The sequence below is a fragment of the Podarcis muralis genome, chromosome 12 (assembly GCF_964188315.1).
Source record: "Podarcis muralis chromosome 12, rPodMur119.hap1.1, whole genome shotgun sequence".
NCBI lineage: Eukaryota > Metazoa > Chordata > Lepidosauria > Squamata > Lacertidae > Podarcis > Podarcis muralis.
Genome location: NC_135666.1, coordinates 3277465 through 3287024, shown reverse-complemented (window position 1 = coordinate 3287024; position 9560 = coordinate 3277465). Strand labels below are relative to the sequence as shown.

General features: G+C 46.9%; 1 pseudogene; it reads left to right on the top strand.

Moving 5' to 3' along the window:
- Positions 1-1726: 1726 nt before the first annotated feature.
- Positions 1727-2890, top strand: LOC144324934 (uncharacterized; annotated as a pseudogene).
- The last annotated feature ends 6670 nt before the right edge of the window (positions 2891-9560 follow it).

Here is a 9560-nt window from a genome sequence, read left to right as displayed (position 1 = left end):
AGCGTAAAGTTCATATAGCAAGCCATCCCTTCGGTGGGGCTGGTTGATGTTGGTTGAGAGTCCTTCTGGGGCCATCTCGACATCTGCTTTGGCGCTGGAAGGAAGCTTCTCTGCCAAATTCTGGGTGGACTTAAAGGTGCTGTTCCCCTATCCCCGGTTTGGGATTAATTCCCACTCCAGGAATCTGCTGTAACCTCTTTGCTGTGGAGCCGATACACGAGTTTAAAACATTGCTGGAATTATGAAAATAAAAATTCAGAAAAACAACCTAGTGCGTAACTTTTTCATTTTGGAGTGCCTTGTTTGAAGGCAGACCTGTTAAGGGTAGTTGTTAATGTTTGGTGTTTTATCATGTTTTTATATTCTGTTGGGAGCTGCCCAGAGTGGCTGGGGAAACCCAGGCAGATGGGCGAGGTACAAATAATTTATTATTATTATTATTATTATTATTATTATTATTATTATTATTATTATTAATTATAATTCCAACAGCCAAGCTAGTGCCAAACATCTTGCTCTGATTTCCTTTGGACCACACTAGCGAGGCCGAGAGGGGGGTCTTGTCATCTCGGCAGCCCAGGACCTCCATATACCCTGCCCAGGCTTGCACCCTGGGAGGGTCCCTTCGGTGCTGTTAACCCAGTGGTTTAACTTCACCCCAAAGCACACTTCCTTGTCTCTCTAGACAGATGGATGCCAACAACAACTGATGATGGCCACACCATTGTTTTTTTCCTCATTTATTTTATGGCCCGAGTGTGAATTCTGTAGCCTGCGGGCCACATGCCAGGCCACTCTGGTCCTCTCGCCATTTGACCAATTGGGATGCTTCCTTGAACTGTGAATTCTGCTTCTCGCTTAACTGGATGGAGAGAAGGTGATGTGGCCGCATCCGGAAAGGAGCCCCCTGTACAAGGATACCATTTGCATTTGCTGCTCCTTTTTGTCTCTTGCCCCCGCTATGTTGTTGATGCGTAAGCATCATCTACTCGTGGGTTTTCTTCTCTTTTTGTGGCAGTTTCTACAGAAACGTTTTGCTGCATCTTTTACTTCTTTACCTCATCAGCAGCAACAGCAGCACTCCAGCTATCTCCTAGTGAAATCCCCATTACAGGAAGAAACACCATTTGGTTCTGTTTCTCAGAGTCTTTTTTATTTACAAAACTTTACACTGGCCATTAATAAAGGAGAAAAACCCAAAACCAAATAAACAAACACAATCTCTTTCTCCTTTTAGCCATCCGGCCAGAGACCTAATGCTGACTTATTCACACGCTCATTTAAACTGACCCAGACTCAGCTGATCACATGCCCTTATAAGGACCCCTGTTGCCAGGGGAATTTTCTGTTTCCTAGCAACTGTTCAAAGCCAGGTTTATTCTAATCTAGAATATTCCAACAGCCCCCTCCCCAACTTGAAATACTGCCATGGACACCTCGTAATTTCATTTTATTTCTTTATTCGGTAAGGCCCAATTCCGTAGTCGGCATTTTAAATTTCACAGCAGCCAATGGCCCAATTTCAGTGGTTCTGGGGAGGGGGAGGGATGGCGTGGGAGGAGGGGCAGGCCGGGCAAGGGGCACAGGGCACAGGCAGTTAGTGACCAGCCCCTCCTCCAACCTGGGGAATTGTGGTTGGCATATCAGCCAGCCCTTGGATCCACAACTGCTGCTGTTGAATGCCAGGTTGGCCCAGAATAAAATCTCCCTCATCCATTATCTGATTATGGATGAGGAGGCTGGTCTGGCTTGTATCACACAGACCTGGGTGGGTCAACAGGGTGGAGTTGGTCTCACCCAGCTGTGCTCACCTGGGTATTCAGTGCAGCATCAGGCCAGAATTGAGGGTCAGGGAGGGCGAGTTGCTGTGGTCTGTAGGTAAAGGTAAAGGGACCCCTGACCATTGGGTCTAGACGTGGCTGACTCTGGGGTTGCGGCGCTCATCTCGCTTTATTGGCCGAGGGAGCCAGCGTACAGCTTCTGGGTCATGTGTCCTGCATGACTAAGCTGCTTCTGGCGAACCAGAGCAGCGCACGCCGTTTACCTTCCCGCCAGAGTGGTACCTATTTATCTACTTGCACTTTGACTTGCTTTCGAACTGCTAGGTTGGCAGGAGGAGGGACCGAGCAACGGGAGCTCACCCCGTCATGGGGATTCGAACCACCGACCTTTCGATTGGCAAGCCCTAGGCTCTGTGGTTTAGACCACAGCGCCACCCACGTCTCACTGTGGTCTGTAAAGACTATCTCCAGGCTTTCAGTCCAGTTGAGGGTGGGAATCTAGAGTGTGTCTTCCTCGCATTGGGCAAATGGGACAGATTAGGGATTCTGTTGGTTTACTGCCCAGCAGTCTCCCTGCCTGAGATGACAGAGCTGGTCTCGGAGGCGGTGTTGAAGACTCCCAGACTGCTGGATCTGGGAGACTTCAACATCCATGCCAAGGCAGCTGGCTCTGGGGCGGCTCAGGACATCATGGCCGCCATGACGACCATGGGGCTGTCCCAACATGTCACTGGCCCACCACCACATGGCAGGCCACACTCTGGACCTTGTTTTATTGGCTGGGCAGGAAGAGGGTGATCTGAGGATGGGGGACATTGACATCAGTCCCTTGTCATGTTCTGATCACTTCCTGTTGAGATTTAGGATGTCAGCACCTTTTCCCCTCCGCAGATACGGGGGACCTATTAGGAAGGTGCGCCCTTGGAGACTGACGGATCCAGTGGAGTTCCAAACGGCTCTGGGGGGTTTTCCAGCTGATATGACTGGTGGTCCTTGTCAAAGCCTTGGCCGACCTCTGGAACACCTGAATGGCTTGGGCTATTGATATGATTGCCTGTGAGTGTCCTCTCCCACCTTGTGGAGCCCAATCAGTCCCCTGGTATACTCCAGAGCTTAAGACGAGGAAACAAGCTGTGAGACGGCTTGAACGCAAGGGGGGGAATGATCTGAATGAATGCAACTGAACACTGGTAAAGGCTCATTATCGAGCCTACCCAGTGGCAGTGAAGGCAGCAAAGAAAACCTACTTTGCTGCCTCCATTGCATCCCCATTATGTCATCCAGCAGAGCTTTTCTGGGTTGTACGGGGCCTTTTACAGGCTGGCCCAAAGGAGGTGACAGAACCAACGGTAGCTCGCTGTGACTTGTTTGCAAAGCATTTTGAGGATAATTGAAATTGAAATACTTTATTGTCACTCGTACGACTTGTATACAGTGAGATTACACAGCACCCCCCCCACTCAGCTCTCTTAGTCTTAATTCCCCTCGTTTACTGACACCCACCCACCAAACCCGAAAGTCAGTTGCCCTGTTGTTACCTTTTCATTCAGCGGTCTAACAGCCCACGGATAGAAGCTGTTCTTCACCCTGTTGGCGCGAATAATCCCGCTTCTATATCTTCTGCCCGAGGGCAGGAGAGCAAGAAAGTGCCAGCCAGGGTGTGAATCATCATCCCTGAGAATTTTCCTCACTCTCCTGAGGCAACGTTCTTCCACTATTTCATCCAGCGGATTCACGGAACAGCCCATAATATCTTGTGCTGTATTCACCATTCTCTGTGTTGTTGTTGTTTAGTCGTTTTGTCGTGTCCGCCTCTTTGTGACCCCCTGGACCAGAGCACGCCAGGCACTCCTGTCTTCCACTGCCTCCCACAGTTTAGTCAAACTCATGCTGGTAGCTTCAAGAACACTATCCAACCATCTTGTCCTCTGTTGTCCCCTTCTCCTTGTGCTCTCCATCTTTCCCAACATCAGTGTCTTTTCCAGGGAGTCTTCTCTTCTCATGAGGTGGCCAAAATATTGGAGCCTCAGCTTCAGGATCTGTCCTTTCCGTGAGCACTCAGGGCTGATTTCCTTCAGAATGGATAGGTTGGATCTTCTTGCAGTCCATGGGACTCTCAAGAGTCTCCTCCAGCACCATAATTCAAAAGCATCCATTCTTCGGCAATCAGCCTTCTTTATGGTCCAGCTCTCACTTCTATACATCACTACTGGGAAAACCATAGCTTTTTTTGGCGCGACTAATCCTGCTTCTATATCTTCTGCCCGAGGGCAGGAGATCAAGTAAGTGCCGGCCAGGGTGTGAATCATCCCTGAGAATTTTCCTCACTCTCCTGAGGCAGCGTTCTTCCACAATGTCATCCAGTGGATGTCATCCAGTGGATTCACGGGACAGCCCATAATATCTTGTGCTGTATTCACCATCCTCTGTAGGCACTTCCTATCAGTTGATGTCAAACCAGCGTCCCACACCATGATGCAGTAGGAAAGGACACTTTCTATTGTGGACCGGTAGGAGATCATCAAATGTTGATTTGACATCGTTCTTTCGCAATACTCTGAGGAGATGTAGTCTTTGTTGGGCTTTCTTAACCACTTGGGTTGTATTGATTTTCCAAGTAAAATCCCTTGCATCCACCAAGACCTTGACTCTGCTGTTATAGCCGATGAATCTCATGGGGTGTCCAGAACACAGTCTAGTCCTGTTGTGTTGGATGAGTTTCAGTTGCTAAGGCTCGAGGATGTGGACAAGGTGCTTGGATCAGTCAGGGCGACCACCTTGCCCCTCTTGGCTGATCAAAACCAGCAGGGAGGGAACAGCTAGCTGGGCCAGGAAGGTGGAAACCTACCTACCGGTAACTACCAGCCAGTTGCTAATCTCCCTTTCCTGGGCAAGGTTCTGGAGCGAGTGGCCGCAGACCAGATCCAGGTACTTTTGGAAGAAACAGATTTTCTGAATCCATTTCAATCGGAGTTTAGGCCTGGTTTTGGCACAGAAATTGCTTTGGTTGCCCTGTATGATGACCTCTGTCGAGAGAGATAAGGGAAACGTGTCCCTGTTACTTGATCTCAACCTCTCAGCGGCTTTCGATACCATCGACCATGGTATCCTTCTGGAGCAGCTCTAGGGGTGGGTGAGATGGTCGTTCCCAGCGGGTGCTACGTGGGGAGTGCTTTTCAGCCCTGTGGAACCTTCTATGTGGGGTTCCACAAGGCTCAATCCTTTGTGTGTGTGTGGTTACTTTAGATTTTTGTTTTTGTTTTAATTTTTATTTATTTATTTACACTTATACATCATACAAACAAGCATTGAATAAAACGAACAAATAATACAAAACCAGAAGAAAATACAAAAGCAAAATTACAAGGATATAAACATAAACTACAATCGAAAATATAAAACATTATATTCTCCTAAAAATAAAAAGAACGAAAAATAATACAAAAAAAGGAAGCTTCACTACAGGTGCTCTGCGTGACTTAAGCTTCACTGCACACATCACATTCCACAACCTTAGAACATGGTTTGAATGTGATTCCCTTCACACAACCCTGGCATTCTAGAAACAGTTCTAAAATTGAGATGAGCTAATCTTCTGTGGTATATAAATGAACACACTGATTATGAGGGGCACAATTAGCAATTGTGGATTTTGCATGGCTTGGCTTGCTACCTCATCCTTCTTAAGATTGCCCTCCTGAGGCTCAATCACATGTAAGGAATCTTGCAAATGTCCTGTAGCATAAAACTCTTCCCTTTTTCTAATTTCACATGCATCACCATCAAAACATATTTCAAATCCTGATGTTGCCAAGTTAATCAGACTCAACAAATTAGACTCCAGTTGTGGAACATAAAAAACCTCAAGCACTTCATTCCTTAAACACTTAAGCTTTACCTTTCCAATGCCAGATACAGGAATGTTACCACCCCAGCTAGTGCCATAGCTTGACATTTCACATATAGTTCAAAAAGTCAAATTGTGTCTTATCATTACACATATCACCCAATGCCCCCAGGTCCAAGACCCACCAACCTGAAGTATTACTCAGTCTTGTGATTAAGGCTTTATTCATCTCGGTGTCACATTTTCCAGATTTTGTTCTCCATCTTGCACCCCAGTCTAATTTCTCTTGCTTGTCCTGTGTTTTCTTCTTCTGTAGCAATGGACAGTCTTTCTTCAGGTGCTCTTTTCAGTCAGAATTAACACATTTCCTCACTTTCAAGGCTGTAACTTCAACAGTAGTCGCTGTTGTAAACCTGCCACCACTGCATCTCCTTGAAGATTTACTGCCTATTAGCGCTGACATTGTCTCTCTGCTGTCAGCCCATTCCCGGAGCTTTCCCCATTCAGTCAGCTATTTTCCTGTTACCCCATTCAACAGTCAGGTCCTCTTAATCTTTGCCTTCTACTAAAGTTGAAATGGCATAATTTTCATCAAAGCTTGACAGGATTATGTATATTTGGGATATGGGTGTGAAGCTGAATCCATGCCCCAAAAGATCTCCAAGTGTCTGCAAGTGGTCAGGAAAAGACACCCCCTGGCTTTAAATGTTGCTGGTATAATTTGTGAGTCAGTAAGACTTTACTGCCCGGGGTCACACTAAGATAAACATTCTGCAAGGCTTTCTATATTGTTTTGGTTGTTGTTTGAAACCGGATAATTGAGATCTGTGAAGCCTCAACTCCCAAAGTAATACTTGCCTGTGCTTTCCCATCATACATTTGCCATTTTTCAAAGTCATCATCATCATCTTCATCATCTTCAGGATCATTTGGACGACAGTGGATGCCACAAGGTTGAAGCAGATGGATATTTGTGGATGCAAACTGGTTGACATTCACCTTTGGAAGCCCATTGACAGAGGTTGGCAGGCCGAAGCCAAGGACAAAGTTGCCGTGCAGAAGCCAGTGGAGGTGTCTGAGTGGATGCTGCCGGATGGTAGCCATCCCACTCAGTTGTTTGCCTTTCAGGGACGTCCGAAGCCGGCGAGGTTTTCCCCAAGACCATCCATGGAAGTCATGAAGAGAACTGCAGGGCTTAAGCCAGCCAGCTTCTGTTTTCTAAAGAAACAAATGCCTTTCCTAAATTATTTCTAAATACAAGGTCTTTCTGAAAACAAATTATATGGGAAATCAAGCTCTCTAGGATCATGGGGCGCCCTCCCTAGTAGCCGTGTGTTGTAAGAGAATCTTTGTTTTCCGTATATCCTGGTCTGGTCTCTGCTTATTTCCTGACCGGCTTGAGCCTACAAGACGCGCTCTTTCCAAAGGTCCAGTGTTCCTTAAGAAGCTGAACCCCTTAACAGAACCTTTTTTTCGTTTATTTCATCGTGTCACAGGAAGAAGGGGCTGTATCCACTTGTGACATCACAGGGAGTTGATAGGCCTCAGTTGGTGACATCACAGGGAGTTATAGACGTCGGTTGGTGATGAGTATCATTGCTTTGGTTGTGTTCTATGCAAGCAGGAGCCTTCTCCCAAGGTTTACTCTGACCCTTGAACACTACATTCCCTGTTTGCTGCAAACCTTGGGAGCTAGCAGCATGGTCAACTCCTGTTTGTCTGGAAGACAGTGAGAAGGCAGAATCCAGAAGTCGCCAGATAGAGAACAGCAGAGTGGATGATTTAGTACTTGACACACCAGCAGGAATTTGGACGTTGGTAGACAATCATCAGAAACCTCCTTATTGAGTGATGACTTTGCATGAAATGGCTGAAACAGGTACCTTCCTGCTCTTGTGTGGCACTCCAGTTGACCATCTGCTGTGGTGAGGTCTGCAGGGCCTGCTCCCTTACAAGGCCTTACAATTGGAAGCCCATTGACAGAAGTTGACAGGGCAAAGTGAGGAGAGAAGTTGTCTGATGCAGCCAGTGGAGGTGTTTAGGTGACAGTGGCTGCCGCAAGGCTGAAACCGGCTGATATTTGTGGATGCAAGCTGGTTGACATTCACCTCTCTTGAGGTGAATTTGGCATGGTCCACACCAAGGACAGGACAAAGTTGCTGGGCAGAAGCCAGTGGAGGCATCTGGGAGGATGCTGTCAGATAGTAGCCATCCCACTCAGCTGTTTGCCTTTCAGGGACGTCTGAAGCGGGCGAGGTTTTCCCCGAGACCATCCATGGAATTCATGAAGAGAACTGCAGGGCTTAAGCCAGCCAGCTTCTGTTTTCTAAAGAAACAAATGCCTTTCTAAATTATTTCTAAATACAAGGTCTTTCTGAAAACAAATTATATGGGAAATCAAGCTCTCTAGGATCATAGAGCGCCCCTTCCTGGTAGCCGTGTCACTGGAAGAAGGGGCTGTATCCACTTGTGACATCACAGGGAGTTGATAGGCCTCAGTTGGTGACATCACAGGGACTTACAGATGTTGATTAGTGACATCACAGAGAGTCTGTAGCCCATGGCAACAGCTGGGGGGGGCACCTCATTTTTAATTAAAAATAAAAATGACTGCTGAGGTGCCTTCACAACAAAATGTATGCAATTTTTATGAAAGAAATAACAACGGTATTATTAGGAGTCCAGGTTCCTGTCTTGATAACACAGTAAACGTACGTAATTAAAAGGAGGAATTATTGCAAAAACAAGCAATTAGCTCCGGATGGCTCTAGCCAAGCCTCCGGCACCCTCAGTCAGTTGACCCTTCTAAAGAATCCTTCCGTTTCTGACAGAACTAACTCAACCTATGACCTTTGCATTTCTAATGTTGTTTTCTGTCAAACACCCTCCCCTGGCGATGACTTCCTGGCTCCTTGGATCCTCTCCTTCTTCATGAGTAGACAGGTTGTCAATCTTCTCCTTCACACCTGCCTGTGCCTCTTGAGAGCCCTGTCCGCATTCCAACATGGTCTCCGTGAGAGAAATCTGATCCCGTCGGTTGCAAACTGCGGTCTGCTGCCAGCTGCATTCCTAGGCTGGGAGCTAGCGTATTCATGACAGGTATAGTTTTCGCTGGCAGTTTTCCCTCAGTGGGAACTTCTGTGGGGCGGAGAAAGAAAGTGTGTCCATTAGTCAGGGGTCCGCCCAGTGCCGCAATGCAACTCCAACTCCCATCATCCCCTCTCCGGAGTGGCTGACGGCGCTAGCATTTGGACGACGGTGGATGCCGTAAGGTTGAAGCCGATAGATATTTGTGGATGCAGACTAGTTGACATTCATCTTTGGAAGCCCATTTGGCAGATGTTGACAAGCTGCAGCCAGATATTGGATAGTGACATCACAGGGACTCCATAGCCAATGACAATAGCCCACCTCATTTCTAATTAAAATTAAAAATTGATTAAATTAATTGATTAAATTAATTAAAAATTGATTAAATTAATTGATTAAAGTAATTAATTAAAGTAATTAAAAATTGATTAAATAAATTGATTAAATTAATTAAAAATAACTAAATTAAAAATAACTAAATTAAAAATAAAAATGACTGCTGAGGTGCCTCAACAGCAAGCTGTATGCAATTTTTATTAAAATCAAAATTATAAATAAGAACGGAAGAGTTCTTGCCCGCAGCTCAGGGGGGAGGAGAAAGAGAGCGCGTCCCATAGCCAGCCACGCCCTCAGGGGGCCGCTCGGCACTTCAACTCCCATCATCCCCTCTACGGCGCGGCCGGCGGCAAGGCATGACGGGAGTTGTAGTACCTCGGAATCCGGCGGCTTCCCGCCCAAAAAAACCGCCACCCGGGGACTGAGAATGGGGAGGCCGTTCGTTCCTCCCGCCTACTGGCGGCGCTGCGCTGAACGGGAAGCGGAAGCTGCCGCCTGCCGGTCTC